We start from the raw sequence: 16654 nt of genomic DNA on the forward strand, positions 1-16654 counted from the left end.
CACTGGTGCAGCACTTCCCAGTGGGGCCCACCCTGAAGAATTCTGGCCACTGAAGGGGACCGGTAGCAGTCCTAGTGAGGATCTGTCATTTGCTCTCAGATTTAGAGAGAAAAAGGGTCAGCCTTTAGAACACAACAGTCTGCCGGGGGCAGACGTGGCGAGCCTTGCACGTAGCAGTGAGGATTGCGCAACTAACTGGCGCACACACCACTATTCCACACCATACCAAAACAGCACCCTCATACATCCTGCTCCCAACCACTAAGGTGCACTGAAACAGCACACCCTCCATCTTCTATTCTAATACAGAACACAAAATCAAAGAAGGTGATTGGTGGTTAAGGATTCGGCGGGGGTTGCTCAAGAATACAGTATTGTTTCAGAAAAGAAACCAGTAATGGAGGTGGCATGGGCACAGAAGCTGAGGGGCAACCAACGCTGCACTCTCATGGATATTCAAGGTACTGCGACAGGGGGTCTGCGCTCTGTGAAGGTTGTGTTTCAGCGAGAAACGAGCTATACCCTCATGGGATGAGACCCAAGTTTACTGCTGCTCGCATTTTGTTTGGAGAGCAGGGTAGCACTTCCATGGCTGTTCTAGGAGAACTTGATCCCGACTTCTGGGCATTCTTCAGAGAACTTTGTTTACAACAGGGAGTTCTAAATTGGTTGCATTTGTGATGCGAGGCCTGTGATTTACTTAGGTCCTGCCTGTTTTAAAGTTCAAGCAGTTCTGTTTTGCACGGTTACGGTTGGGGCTTGGGTATGATTTTGGCCGATCTTCAGTATATTTTACGTGGCCTCTGTTGAGATCATTTGCAAACCATTTGGCATGGATTTATTCCATTGTTTGATATTACAGCTATGCATTAACGTTTTTATTCCACAGGGCACAAAGGTGTATTTAAAAAATTAATTGGAGGCCTAAAACTAGGGCCTGGATATTTACACTTTAGCTTCAAATACTGTGTTCTAATACACTGATCGTGATTCACTTTGGTGAGAATGTACCTGGGTGTGAGTGAGATCTCTTGCTAGGATGTCAGTTTTTTTAGGGGTGTTCCATCACCCGAGTGACTAATGTCATTTGGAACCCGGCACTAGTTTTTAGGGGTGTTTTGCCACCCGTGCCACAAATGTTGGGGTGCCGACACCGGCACCTTTGGGGGTGGTCCTCTACACCCGCTTGTGCACAGCAGTGGGTGCCTGTGCTTTGTGCCTTTTGATCCTTGCTCATTTTTTCTTTATTAGAATTGTAGAACATGATGGGTGTGCTTCGTTTCAGTGCACCTTAGTTGTTGGCAGCAGGATGAATGAGGGTGCGGTTTTGGAATTGTGGTGTATTGAGAGTTAGGGCTGGTTCCTTTGTCTGTCAGGGCTGCGACAGACTTCCGAGTGTTTGGCATAGTTGCTTGGTTTCATTGTAGGTCATTGAAGGGACAAGGGAGGTGGGCGCGTGTCTCCTTGTTCTTTGGAATGGAGCGAGTGGAATTTGGATTGGAGTGGAGGTGGCCAGAGAGTTGTTGGTTTTATACTTTGGTCGCATTACCCTGTGCATTTCCCCTTGTGCTTATTTCCGTACCTTTATCTTGGTTTCTGTTGACGTGGGGGATATGCTGCATCCTGTCTTCCGTGCCTTGGTCCTGCATGAATGCTTGCTTGAGAGAATGCTTGGTGGAATGTATGCCTGTGGAATGTTGTGGTGCGAGTGCCCCTCTAAGTTCCATGAATGTCAGTTGGAGTGAAGCAGCCTGTGAGTGGAGGCCGGTAGATGTCTCCTGTGTACCTTCCTACTTACTTATCCTTGGACTTACCTGATGTATATACGTTGTCACTAGAACTTAGTAAAGAAGTTCACTTACCTTAACTGCAGTATCAGACTTTCATTTCACTCCGCTACACTAGTCTGACAAACATAACATCTTTATAAATATAACCTGTGATAAAAACAGAAAGCAAGGGGCATGCAAATTACAGAGTAATGGTGTGGTGCTCTGACACTTTTTTTTAAATAAAAAAACATTTCAACGAAAACTGGTTAACTCAAGTTTCAGTAGCATTTTTTGTAAGTTTGGAAATTACTTTTTTTCCCTATGAACGTGTAAAATGCACATTTGAACAATAAGGTGCCCAGCATGTAGAATGGTCCATTGATTCCTGTAGTGGCCCTTTCAGGGCAGAAGAAAACAAACGGGATGAGCAAACTGAGCCAGGAAATGCACAGGTGATGGCTGAGTAAAGGAGCACAGCAAAGATTAGGTCACCGAACCCCGAGCTTCCCTGGTGAGGGCGGAGGCAGGCATGGGTCCGGAAATCTCGGAACCGGCCAGAGCCGGCCCATGGACCAGAGGGGTGACGATGCAGAGGGGCAGCCAAAGTAGGCGGACCAGTGTTGTACGATATGCGGCTCCCCACGGCAGATTGCTAGATCGCAGCAAACTGCCGCGGGGGAGCCAGATATCATACATCACCGACAATGTGTGTTTCCGTCCACGCTCACCTCCCCTCCCCTGTGACTCCTAAGGTGGGGGGCAGAGATAGAGGGGCACAGGCAGGAATCAGCTTTGCAGTGATACAGCCCCCTGTCCTCGCCACCTCTCCCCAGATGTTCTGCCTTCGTGGGTCCACAGGGGTAAAGGCCTGAAACGCTTGCTTCTCGACATCCCCTCCAACCATGGAGTGGGTGAGCAGAGAAGCAGCATCCCTTACCAGGCAAGATGACGCTGGCGGCACCAGCAGGACGAAACAACACAGCCTGGACGCAGGATCCAAATGCAGGAAAGCGCACGCCCACACTGTGTTTATCTCCTGCTTTGTGGCCGCGACCCCATTACGTCGCACTGACTGATCATGTGCATTGGGGACCAGTAGCTCGCCATGCACAGTTTGAGGCAAAGCATAGCATACATGCAGACATCTAGTCAGTGAGACAACACAGGGAAATTAAGGAACTGTGTCCTATTGTCAGGATTAGTCAGGCGAGTACAAAGGCAGCGAATATGGCAAGGGAAATGTGCACCCAGGAACAACGACTCAGGTATGCTAGAACCCAGGAGTGCAAATAGAGTGTGACGTCAAAACCAATATATGAAAAAGGATGTGGGGTAAGCACCTGACCGCGAGGAAAGTCGGCAAGCGCCTTACCCCCAATTGCTGTTACAGGTACTGACAGCGCTAAACCCACGTGGAGGGCAAGCAATGACAGGATCTGTGTACTAACACTCTTGATGGTATTACATAAGTGAATTTAAGAACTGTACTCACGAGGACGGGATACACCTCTTGAATGTCAGCTAGCCCACGAATCCTGTTGGTGAATCTGGGACCCAGAAAGGCTATAACAGCAATGGGAGAAGTAGGGAGGTCCAGAGGACAAGGGCTGAAGGCAGTCGGAGTGAGGCAGGCTGCCGGGCAGGGAGCCCAGAGGACAAGGGCTGAGGCTGGGAATCAGCAGAGCGAGATCCGCTGCAATGTGGAGAGCCCGGCAGGGCAAGGGCGGAGACTGGAAGGCAGCAGAGCGTGATCCGCTGCTATGTGGAGAGCCCGCAGGGCAAGGGCGGAGACTGGAAGGCAGCAGAGTGAGATCCGCTGCAATGTGGAGAGCCCGCAGGGCAAGGGCGGAGACTGGAAGGCAGCGGAGCGTGATCCGCTGCAGAAAACTAAATACCTAAGTTGGAATAGGGATTACAACTTAGAGGGGAAAACATAAGCATTCACACAGGAGCTAGCTACCACCACACACCACACCTAATGATCAAATGGGAAATGGATGCAGAAGTGCAATGGAAAACATGGAATGGATCCTCTAGAAAGTAAGGATCAGGAGCAGGGAAAAACGAAATAACCTATGCAAACTATTCCCTACCCCTCCAAGGAAAAGACAGGAAACTAAACTAAGAGGAAGGCTAAGGCAAATGGGTATCAGCAGCAAAGGACAGAGTCAAAGAAATATAGAACACAGACAAACTGGGCTGCATCTAAAAGGGGAAAGCACTGAGAATTGCTGCCTGCAAACAGGGGAAGACAAAAAGGGAAATCAAGGGAGCAGAAATCAATTAGCGCATGAATCCGAATTTCAGGGCGGAGGAAACAAGAAAACAGGAACAAGGAAGTAGGTACAAAGGCAAGGAACCAGGAACCAGGGACTAGTCAAAAACAGGAACACTGCAATCGATGACCAGCGCTGGACTGAAGTGAGACTGAGGCTTTTAAAGCTGTTTAACGAGCACACGCCTCAGGTGTGCTGACTGCTGCACCTGCAGCCACAGGTGTTGCCTATCCTCCACCCAACCTTGTCCTGCAAGGGTGGAGGTGGAGCAGTGGGCCAGGCATTCTGGGAAGCACAGTCATTTGGTTAAAGAAGCATGCTGGCTGCCAAAAACCTGGAATGGATCCGGAAGGGAAGTAGTTTGGAAAATAAGGATTTAGCGCTCCCAATTCATTACAGCACTGTGGCATTAGGTTCGGAGGAAATGTCCAGCAAGGAATAAGCCCCAAAACATGCCCCCAAGTGGCGGGAACGGGAGCGAAGGGAGCGAGTCGTGACACCTATACAGACAGACAGCGGAAGAAATGGGGAGGCGAAGAAAGCATGTTGTGGTACAGACTCCGTGGTACAGCTCAATGCACTGCGCAGTAAATTCGGCACATCTCCCCCCAAATCAGAAACCCTCGCCTCATAAAAGGCAGCAAAGTTACAGAATTCATGCCAAAGGAACTTCATGCCATAGCGCTCGTGCTCCTGAGATGTACAAGCGTCTTATAAATACACGATAAAAGATAAAAATAAATACCTGCTTGTGCACGCCATGGAGTCCTCCCGTGATTCTCTTCTTCTTGGGGTGGCTCCCAGAGACCAGGACCCAATGATTTCCATCTAAACAGATGTTGTTCACCAAACTTCTCACAAATGCAGATACAAACCAACCAGGCAAAAAACAAACCTCCACTACTGGGAGACCCACACCATAAAACAGCCACCACACCTCACACAATCCCCCTACACAATACCTCATTCAAATAGTTTAGTTTATTTGTAGAGCGCACCAAGCCCTGAGGCATCTGGGCGCTTTCGCTTACATGTTACATAAATGTATCATTACAGTTTACAAATTTGCATACATTAAATAATTACATAGGGCAGATCAAAAAGGGTACAGTGGTGTACCGAAGATGAAGCTTATACAAAAATTACATATTTATAGATAGTTTTGAGTAACTGTAAATAGTAAAATAAGCAACTAGTAAAATAATAAATAATAATAATAATAACTGTGCATGTCATGGTTGCAGTGTTAATGCGAAGCAGTTTCAGGTTGGCGGTGTCACAAAGAGCTACTGCATGCTTGCTTGTGAAGCCATAGCTTTACATTATTCCTGAACATGTGATAAGAGGGTTCAGATCTTCGTGTTAAAGGGAGAGCGTTCTAGCTTTTGGCTGCTAATACTGGGATGCTAATCCCTCCTGCTCTTTGTAGGTTGTACCTGTGGATCTTGAGGTGTGTGAGCGGATCTAGTGCGACGGGCAGGTATGTTATACGAGAGGCTGTTAGTCATACTTTGGTGCCCTGTTGGCGAGGCACTTGTGTGTAAGGGATAGGGTTTTGAGTGCAATTCTTTGCTTGATGGATAGCCAATTCAGATTGCGTCTGATTTCCGAGATGTGTTGTGACCTTGGGAGGTTCATTGCTGATCTGATGGCATTATTTTGTATGACTTGCATCGTTTTTAAGTTTCGTTGGGTGATTCCCAAATATAGAGCATTACAATAAAGTTATGACAAGAATAGGGCTCTGGCTACTGTGATACAGTTTGCGTTAGTGATGAATGGTCGGCAGGCAGTGATTAGTTTACAGGTATAGGCAGAAGAGGATGCAATTGCATTGGTTTGTCGTGTTAATGTGAGAGCAGAGTCAATGTAAATGCCGAGGGTTTTTACATCATTGGAAATATTGATTATGTTCCCATCAATATTGAAGACAGTGAATTTTTATCTAATTTGTTGAGGTTAGCTGGGTACCCTAGGAGGAGCAACTCTATCTTATCGTCGTTAAGACAGAGTCCATGATTAGCCATCCAGGCTTGTACGACTATCTAGATGTCATTCAGTGTTTTGCTGTCAATTGTATAATCTCCAGTGATGGGAATGAGTATTTGGATGTCGGTGTAGACGACACTCAAATAGTCAAGATCATCAGAGGTTTTGTGAACACATTATATAAATGTTGGGGACACGCATGAGCCTTAGAGGATTCCACATGTGACAAGTGTTGGTTCTGCGGAGGCTGATGGTGCAAAGACCCTCATAGATCTGTTATTTAGGAACGACTGGATCCAAGCATTGGCTTTGTCAGAGAAGAGTGACGCAGACTTTAGATGGTTACATAGGACTTTGTGATTTACTAGGTCAAACGCTGCCGACAGATCTAGGAGGAGAAGGGCGAGTTTGCCTTTGTCTTTTAGGTCTTGAGGTCAATTAGCACGCGGTTCCAGTCCCATGTCTGGGTCTGATTGTCTAAGACCAAGAAGGTGATTTTTTCTAGAGGATGATGTATCTGCAGATATGCTGCTCCATCCAATATTTTTAGTAGGAAAGGTACTGTGGATGAGTCCATAGTTGGATGGATTATTTGAGTCTAGAGTGGGCTTTTTAGTAGCAGGAGCACCCAGGCATCCTTTAGGTTATTGGGTACTATGCTAGATCTGAATGATGCATTGATAAGGGATGTGATAAAAAGGGGCAAGTTCCTTAGCTGCTTCTTTAATGATGGGAGCAGGGCAAATATCTCCCTGGCATTTAGAGGGTTTTAATTTCATGATGATGTTCTCAACCTCTTTAGTAGAGAGGGGGAAGAAATTAAATTGGATTGTGTGAATTTGAGTTTGGAATGTCGGGAGTCGGGGGAGTAAGTATGTCTGTAGTAATAGTGAAGTTGAGTTTTTTAGATTCTATTTTACTTTGAAGCATTGAGATGATTTTATCTTGTAGTGCTTTCTGAATATTGGTGCACCAAGAGCTATCTTTGGTGCATGTGTCTGGTGATGTGGCAGGTGATGTTAACTCTCTGAGAATGTTGAAGAGTTCCTTGGTGGTAGAATTGGCTTTGGTGATACGGCCATTGTCATTATCTTTTTTGGCCTGGATAATAACTTCTTTATAGTTGAGGGATGCTAGTGAGAAATTATCCTTGTTGTCTAAAGAAGGTAGGCTTTTCCAGAAGGCTTCTGCATTTCTTTTAAGTTTGCACAGGGACCTGAGGTGCAGGATGAACCAAGAATTTAGATGTGCTCGCGGGTTTAGAATTGCACAATTTTAATGTTGCTAGGGTGTTAATAGCATTAAGTAATGTGTGATTATAAAGGTCTACTATGGCAGTTGGGTCGGGGAGTGTCGTTGAGGGACTGATGTTTGGCAGGAGTAGAGGCAATAGTTTCTGTCGTTATATTACGTTTGTTTCAAGTATTAAAGAATGGAGGTAGGTTTTGTTGGTTGGGCTGAATATCGTCCTTTATGATGAAAGATCATGTGATGGGCTGACCAAGCACAAGGTGAATTGGACATAATACTAATGTTGCAGTTGAAATCAGCGAGCCAGTCTAAGGTTCTGCCTTTGTTGTGTGTTGGTTCAGTTATGCAGTGTAGGAATCCTAGTTCGGTGATTGTGTTGGCGAGGGCCAGTGCCTTGGAATCCTTGGGGTCCTGAAAGCCTAGGTTCAGATCACCCATAAGGTTGATTTGTGAGCTTGTCTTAGTGTTAGATTTCATCTACGAACATGGATGTGGGGCCAGGGGTTCTATAGAGGAGATGGAGGGCGATTGTGCGGGATGGTGATGTTGGTAGCTTAATGGATAATAGTTCAGCTGAGGACATGGTTTGGTTGGTAGTGATCCTAAGGCCGAATGATGCTTTTGAGATGAAGGCGACACACCTTTGGTTAGATTAGATTCTCTGTCCTGGGGGATGATGGGAGTATTTATCCGGGACAGCAAGAGAGAGTGAGGGTCCTGAGGCGGCATGGAGACAGGACTCTGATAGCTAGGAAGTTGAGGTGATGTGTAGTTATGTAGTTGGCAATGTCAAGGGCATGGGCTGACAGTGATCTGGCATGAGTGAGAGCTCCTTTGATTAATGAGGGAGTGTTTTCCAGTTTGTGTTTGGATTGTGTGATGCTGCGTTTAGGTGAGGGTGCATTGTTCACTGGGTTATTAAGACGATTTGCCTATGTTGGTGGTGTGTCTCTGGTTAGGAGGGGTGTGACTCGATGGGAATCTTGAGCTTAGTCTAAGATTTCCATTTTTTCATTAGGCATGGAGTATTTGTTCTATGTATAGTCGTTGATTGATTGTGCCTAGGGCAATGTAAGGCAGGCGTGGGGTTATCAATCTGCAGTGGAGACATTAGTAGATGTTTAGTTGTCATTTGTGGATAATGTTGAAGTTATCCTGATGGGGGGTGCGATCCGTTATCTGTGGGTTCAGAGAAGAGATGTATGACATCAGGTGCTGCTTGAAGACAGGATGGTAGGAATCCTGAGGGAGGTATGTGGTCCGATGGAGGAAAGCTCAAGGTCCATGTCTGGTGACAAAAGGGTGCTACTGCTATTGGTGAACATGAGTGTGGCACTGATGAAAATTAGGATGCAAGTTATGAAGGGGAGGCGCATGGCTAATCTAGTAGTGATTTATACTACGGTCAGATGTCTAATCACGCCTCTAATGCTTAAGGACATACTAGAGAAGTGACTGCTGCTAGCTAATGGTGCGGGAAAGGCTGGGCACTTGAAGCAACATGGGCTAAGGACAATGTTAGGGGTTGCACTGATTAGCAGGTATGTATGTCGGCATGCAGATCACAATAAGCAAGGCATATATATGGCAAGATACAGAACACGCAATCCAGGCTACATGTAAGGCAAGATACAAATCACGCATTACAAGGCAAGATACAAATCACACAATGCAGGCCATATGTAAGGCAAGATACAAATCAAGCAATGCAGGGCATATATATATATATATATATATGACAGGATACAGATCATGCAATGCAAGGCAAGATACAGATCACATGGTGCAGGGCGCGTCTATGACAGAATTATAATCATGTTGTGCAGGGCCTGTTTAATAGAATGTGGTTGGTGCAGAGGTTCTAACATGTGCTGAGGTACACGGTTAGAATTGTATGCCCATAACAAAAATAAAAATGTGCACAATGCATGTCATGTTGGTCATGGTTATTAGTACACGGCAGAATGGCGCTCTATGCTGCCAGTGCTGGATGGAAATACTATAAGTAACGAGGCATAGGTGGGACATATATGCATCACACGTAACTACTCCCTCGTAAAGCCAACAATGCCCAAAAACCTCTCAGCCGCCTTGACAATGAGCATCCATTTTTCAGTCTTGCACTGCATTTGAAAAGAATGAATAACATCTATCATAAACAACGAAAACTTTCGTCATCACCAATATATCACCCACCATCAGTGGCTGCACAACACCAGCTACAAAAAGAACTGAAGGGGGCAAGATCCCACTCCCAGCTAGACAAACCTTCCCAACCCGATCCACACCATCAGCTGGCAACCTCAGAACTGCCTCTGCATAAAATAAATTGTGAGACACTCTCTTGGACTGTACCAGAACCTCATGCACATACACAGGACACCCTTTAAACATAAAACAGTGACCCCCACCAGTTTCTACAAACAGGTACCGTCTCACTTCAACACACCATGACATCGTGGCCGCCACCAGCACACTTCGCACAACACTGCTCACCTCTACAGACACCGGCAACATGACCAAACCTCTGGCACCGAAAACATTGCAAAGGAGGGGGCACATACTTCACCTCGCTGAACCTCTCATAACCAATCCACAAAAACCAGGGCACTTCCAGACTGATACAACACCAAGACAGTAGTCGAAACTACCATTGCATCCCCATTCCTAGGACCCAACCTATGCTCCCCAATTACACCAAGACAGTAGTCGAAACCACCATTGCATCCCCATTCCTAGGACCCAACCTATGCTCCCCAATTACACCAACACAGTAGTCAAAACCACCATCGCATCCCCATTCCTAGGACCCAACCTATGCACCCCAATTACACCAACACCCTGAAGCTCAGACACCAAAAAGACTAAGTCGGTACTATCCGGAACACCATAGATCAGCCCCTTACAATCAGCCACACGAACAGGCGGCACAGAACACATCACCGGAATCACCATCACCTTGCGCAAACACAATGCGATGATCTGTTGCTCAAGACTCACAGCAAACCAAAAGCCTACACCCACCCACCCACCTTACGGATCCACCTAGGCGAGCGAGGCCACTCCACCGAAATTGCAATCTCAATCGGGCACACCAGCCTGAAATCCCGACCCTCCACAACACTGGCCACAAGATTCCCAAAAGCTTTCTCCTCCGGAGCACCAACACCCTTACTCATTACACAAGACCCAACGCCAGACACCACTCGCATCTCCCACCACCTCAGAACTGAGAGGCTCCGCCTCCACATGCTCCAACACAAAGTGCCCCGAAAACACAGTGACACCATGGATAACACCCACCAGATCCACAGGAGGCCGGCTCCTAGACAAATCCTGTGGCTTATCCAACTCCCACTCAGATCAAGAATCACTAGATCCCATTCCTGCGAGGTGTCCTCCATCAGCAAAAACAAATAACCAACTGAACCTCCACTGCTCTCTACAAGAATCCACTTCTCTCTGCAAGTACCTCACACGTGCCCGTCAGAAGCTTCCTCTCGCCCAGTCAGAGCAACTTTAACATACCTCTCAACGCTTTTGGAAGGTGTCACCCACCCTGGAAAGCAGATCTCTATCCTTCCATATAAATAAAAGGGCTTTCACCCGACAAAAGTAAAAACGTTTGTTTTTACCCGCCTTGGGGGTAACAAAACGAAGTTGAGAGATATGCGGGCCCTCCAGTTACTACTCGCGCGCTTCGGCGCATCCAATTCCAGAGCAGACGTGTTGGCTCCCGCCGCATCCCACCTCTGCTGCTTGCCATCTAGTACTCATTCCCCATCTAAGTCTATTCGCCAATCGCCACGATAGTGGCTAGTTCCCATCCTATCCGTCGCCAGTTCCCTCCCGCAAGTAGACGTCCTGCGTGAAAACGTCACTACTTCATTTTTCAGAAACACGTAAAATACGTCATCACGCCTTAAAGGCATTTCAGAAACTGTTGGCAGACTTTTAAACAAACAGGCATTGCTAGCGGTCTCAAAGGAACTTTAAATGTGTGTTTCTAATGATAATGAAAGAACTATAAGGCCTCTCTTTACCAACCAAACGCTCCTTTTCAGTTTCCAGGCAGCATCGGGTGAGTGTATGCGAGCCAGCTCTTGTATTAAATGTTTTATTATTATTTATATGTATTTCTTTTAGCAGCCATTAACTTAGATCGTTCTCACACCTTTGTTGTTATACTGGTAAGAGGAACCCTTTTGCAACCTCTGGAAAGGCACGTGTAATTAAGAGGCTGCAGTTAAAGCTGTAACTCGTTGAATTGTACTTATCTCATGTTGAAATTTGAAATAAATTGTAAGTACACGAATTAATAAACATCTGGTTTTGAAATCACACAGGGCAGCATACCTGCCTACATTTGTAAATCAAAAACCCTGAGAATTATACCCCGCCCATAGCCATACAAGACTCCGCCCAGTTACACAGGGCTCCGCCCCAATGTCAAAAAGATAAACTATATTGAATGTGTGATCGGCTATGTGCACAAAACTGCTTCAAATTGAACTGCCCTCAAAAAAACGCATTTACCATTTTTACAGGGCCATTTTGCATTTGGAAGCATTACACTAATGATCCAGATGAAGGTATTTTTGCTAACATGTGCAGGCAGATCTTCTCAGCTGCAAGAAAGCGGACCTCTAAACATCATTTTGAAATGCGCACCCGCACACCATTCCATTTGGACACAACCTTCCAGCCACTTTTAAGTTAATTCTGGGAATATACCCCTGGTTTCCCCATTATAACTACAAGACTTCGAGTTCCAGAATGCAGTTCAGTAATTTCACACTGGCATGCATCTTGTTATGCAGGACGTAAAAAGATGTGCAATGCCTCATAAAGGGTAAACACATTGTTTTCATGCCAGCCAAGCAGACATGGCCCAAACTAGTATGCATTGCTACTCTGGTATTTATTTTAGCATAGATGCAGATTATGGGGCTTTTAAATGGTAAGCAACCCATCCTAGTGAGCTGTGGCTTGATAGAAAAATTGAGCATTCCCACACACTTGTCTGCTAATGCCTGCAATAAGACGTGCCAAGTGAGTTACTTAAAAGAATCAAAGAGAATGAGGGGGGAAATGCCTGCAGCCTATATAGCCCTGCTGCGACATCTCATTAACATTTTACCAAGCCCTTGATCAGTGCTTCCCTGGTAGGAACAAGTAAAAGTAACCCTTAATTAGGAAATCACGGACAATTAAAAAAACACCTGTTTCGGGCATGCAGGTGCAGCAAGTGCCACCATAGCTGCTTCAATATTGACTGCGCCAGCCCTTACGAGCCTCAGAGCAGCAGCTACTATGGGCCTGCTGCGAAAACCCAGGGACTCCAAGCTCTTCCCCAGAGACCCGGAGAAGAGTGTGAAAAACCTGAGTATCCGGGATAAACCCGAAGGTTAGGCAGGTATGCATGGCAGCCTGTTGTTGTTGGTATCGTAGACACAGTAGCTGCTCCGAAGATCATTTACGGTACAGTTCAGGAATGCTCGCAGACGCAGCAACAGTATTGCGTTACTTCACAGACCATGGTCTGGTGGAAGTGACTATTTAATACCTGCGCCCGCTAATGATTGCAGACCTGTACTGTCTCCAGATCCAGTGCCTACTCTGAAAGTAGTGATTCCCGAGGGCTAATGGCTGCAGATCCGGTAATTTCTCTAGGTATAATGACCCTTCTGTCTATAATAACTGCAGGCACAGTGCCTGTTCTAGATTTACTGGCTGCTGACGCAGAAATAACACCCTGATGAATATCAGCAGACACTACCTTCTCTAGCGCTAATGGTAAAGGCCCATCACATCCTCTGGCTGGAGCAAATGGGATCCGGATTCCAGACACAATAGCTGCCCTGGAACTAATGACGTTTGATACAGTACCTGCTAATCTGTTACATATGACCGAATACCTGAATGATGGCATGCACAGTACGTACTCTGGGGCTAACGATTCCATTCACAGTATCTGCTCTGGAGCTAGTGGTATTCAGCACAATGCCTTCTAATGAGCAAATCTGGGGTTATTGACTGCAGAAACAGTAAAAAAAAAAACATGCACACTTTCGTTCTCGTATGCCCTTTCCCATTCCTAATTCCCCTCTGAAATGAACGCACCCTCTCAAACTTGAACCGGACCACCTGAAGTTCCGGAAGCAGCTCAAAACTTTCCTCTTCTCTGCTTTCTTTCCCTCCCATGCTGACCAACCTGTATGTTGTACCGACTAGTTGCTTGTCTACCCTCAGAGTCTCAATGGGTACCAGGCTCTTTCTTGATCAGTCACACTTGCACTACATCCGGGCCTACCATGCACTTAGGGGCTGTAACTGTAACCCTACAGTCCCTTGCCCTGCTGCGCTACCCAGAGCTGCGCTACCCAGAGCTGCACTGCCCTGGCTGCACTTACTCAGAGCATTGCTGCCCTGATTTCCCCTCACCTCTCCCTTGCACTCCCCCACCCCTTTCCCCTTGCACTTCTTGTCCTCGCTCTGAACGATCTGAATGACTCAAGGCCTAGTAAGATCGTTTGTCTTGTCCTCCCTCAGTCTTCTCTCCCTTGTCTTGTCGCACCTAGAAACACTTGTGTACAGGTGCGTTATAAATGTCATATCATGTCGTGCCACGATTTTCAAAACGTGTTTGGTGCAACTGATGGGATGTTCATTCACTACACTTGCGCCAATAAGGTGGTGAACCGTGCACAAAGGGCATTTAAATGTGTGCATCATAGTTGTGCACATTGAGGCACTCTTTCCCCCACCAAATGCACAACTACACAAGGCAGAGGGTGGAAAGGGGGTTCTGGACATTTTCAAGTAAATTCTGATTTTCAAAAACGGTGCACTTCAAAGCACAGGGACATTTCTTTTCCCTGTGTCTATTTGGAACAGGTGCAGGGGGATATAAATGTGTGGGAGGTCACCTCTGAGTGAATGCTGTGTGTGAATAAGCGAGTGAATGTTGGGGGCAGCACAGTAACAATGCACTTTTTAATTTTTTAAAATTTTATTGGCATTTTCAGCAGTAAGAAAACATGTAACCAACAATGCACCCAGTCCTGTTCTCCCCCACCCCCGAGTCCATAAACTCTGTAGATGTGTCCCGGTCCCAAGTTTCTGTGAGTGGCTAGCGCTCTCACTAGTACGGGCCCTTGCACATTTTAAGACCTCCCCCCCCATAGCTCTTGCCTCCCCTAGAAACCTCAGCCATATCTCCTCCCAGATTCCTGGTACTCACACCAGTAATCTCATTTTCCTCAGGCACTGTGTGACCCGCAAGATTACCCCGCTGCAGGTGATGCAGGACAATGTCCCAGTCTGCGAGAAACCTTTGGCGATTCCCCCTTGAATCGAATAGATCACCCACTCCAGTGCCACAAAGTTCCAGATTTTACTAACACATTTGTGTTCTGTGAGGGCACCTTTTTGTTTCCATTTGTGCCACCACAAGCGTTGCTGCTACTATCAGGGTGACTTATGTCTTTCTTTGAGCTTTCGAAGGTAGATTTTCCAGAACCCCTGCCCATTCCCATCATGACCACCCCAATATTGTCTGGCATCTGACTCCCAAAAATACTTTTAAATTCTGCACAGATCATGTCCCAATCCCAGTTCCCCACATCCCCTCCAGAAGAGCGCTGACGCAGTTGAGAAAAATGTATGTCGTTTTTTTCTACAGTGAGATGCCATTGGACCATTATACAGTTTACAGTTTATTTGTGTATGGTTCTGAAAGAACCTTTACAAAATTACATAAAATATTGTATTACATTTCTTAAAATTCACATTTTCAATTGTTAATTTGTTAGAAATTACCATAAAATGTCCTAAAAGACTAGAAATACAATTGGTGCATAAAACATCAAAACATCAAAATATGGCATGTCTTTGTCGCTTAGGCTAATATTCTAACAATAGTACGCCATACCCAATTAAGGTCTATATGGAGAATTTCAGATACGTCCCAAAACTCACTTGTACTTACAGACTCAAATTCCCAAGCACGTTTCCCGGGTAGACGCAGATGGCTAGAGCCCAAAGCAACACACTCTGTTCGTGGTTTCAGGCTTCCCTTAAGTGTTACAAATACATGTCGTACTCGCATATAAGGGATCAGGCACCTGGAAGCTGTGTAGAGTGAACTCTGACGGATTCCGCCAAGACACGCTTTGAACCCAAGAAGGGTCTCCTCAACCCTTCCTTACACGCCATGCTAAGGAAAAAAAAAGGAGGATATCAAATAAGGAAGGTTTAAAGGAACACAAGAGCGCTAAGGGCCAGTTGAGCACTAACCTTTGTAAGCGCGTGTCAATCCCAGGCGTGTGCAGGACGTGCGTTTATCCAGAATCCTGAAGGTGGACGTAGAAACCAACACTGGAGATGTGACCGAAGAAAGGATTAGTGGGTTAGTAGGACCTATCCCGAACGGAACGAGAGCGCACTAAACTTCAATGGGGAATATCCATTCCAGGATCAATACTGCATAGCGACCAAGTCAGTTATGGAGAAATCCCTTAAATCTTTTTGACTATCCAATCCAGTGAGTGAAAAAGGGGATTTACAAGGGTACTTCAGCAAGTGAATACAGATCAAGGTTCAAATAAACGCAGATAGGAGCAGGCTGAAGGGAGTTCCGTAGTCAGAATGTGAGGATCAGAAACGAACAGCAAGGAACAGGCAGAAGAGTACCACAGGTGTTCGAGTTCGGAAACAGTAATTTGCTGTAAAACAACTATGGAGCAAGCAGAAACAATCCAAGGACGTTCTGGGGGCGGAGGGAAGGAATACTAATGCGGCCAACAAGGAGTAAACAAAGCAATCTATAAAGCAGTCCAGGGTCGGTAACGGGTGGCAATTCAGGAAGGCAATAGAACGGAGCAACGTGGAAACAATTTCAATCGGAAGTGCTGCAGGGAAGGGGGACAAAATGGAAATATGTTTCGGTGCGATCCCATGGTCATGCCGTCCTGTGTTGTTGCCCAAGCAACAGGACGCTAAGCGTTCTGCGGATGCGCGTCCGACATAGCAGGTGCCATGGCAACTGGCAGGGACGCCGCCATAAAGAACGCTTAACAAACGTTTGGTTTGTAGGGCCCACACCAATTTGCGTATCGTGACAATACAAAACCCTATCTTTTAGCTGTAGTTTCAGAAATGCCCCTTTGAAAACTAGCAAAGGTAACTGATTTGTCCGCAATAAACTTGCGAACCGCTGCGTTCAGACTTTGACAAAGGTAGGTTTGTGCATGTAGTAAACAATGGGTAACATTAGCAACATAACAGTCGGTGTGTAATGTAAACAAGTGAAGATAATTATTTACCCCATCCCATCTTTTAATCTTTTCCCTAAAAATGTCCCTT

General features: G+C 46.1%; 1 protein-coding gene across 1 annotated transcript in view; it reads left to right on the top strand.

Annotated features, from left to right (window-relative positions):
- Positions 1–11223: 11223 nt before the first annotated feature.
- The window catches only part of THOP1 (thimet oligopeptidase 1), a 295527-nt gene continuing 290096 nt past the window's right edge, over positions 11224–16654 (top strand). Inside the window, exon 1 of the mRNA XM_069646651.1 lies at positions 11224–11369. The gene's annotated coding sequence lies outside the window, so the exon portion shown is untranslated. The remainder of the gene's footprint in view (positions 11370–16654) is intronic.

This window comes from Ambystoma mexicanum, chromosome 1p (assembly GCF_040938575.1).
Source record: "Ambystoma mexicanum isolate Mex_15411 chromosome 1p, UKY_AmexF1_1, whole genome shotgun sequence".
NCBI lineage: Eukaryota > Metazoa > Chordata > Amphibia > Caudata > Ambystomatidae > Ambystoma > Ambystoma mexicanum.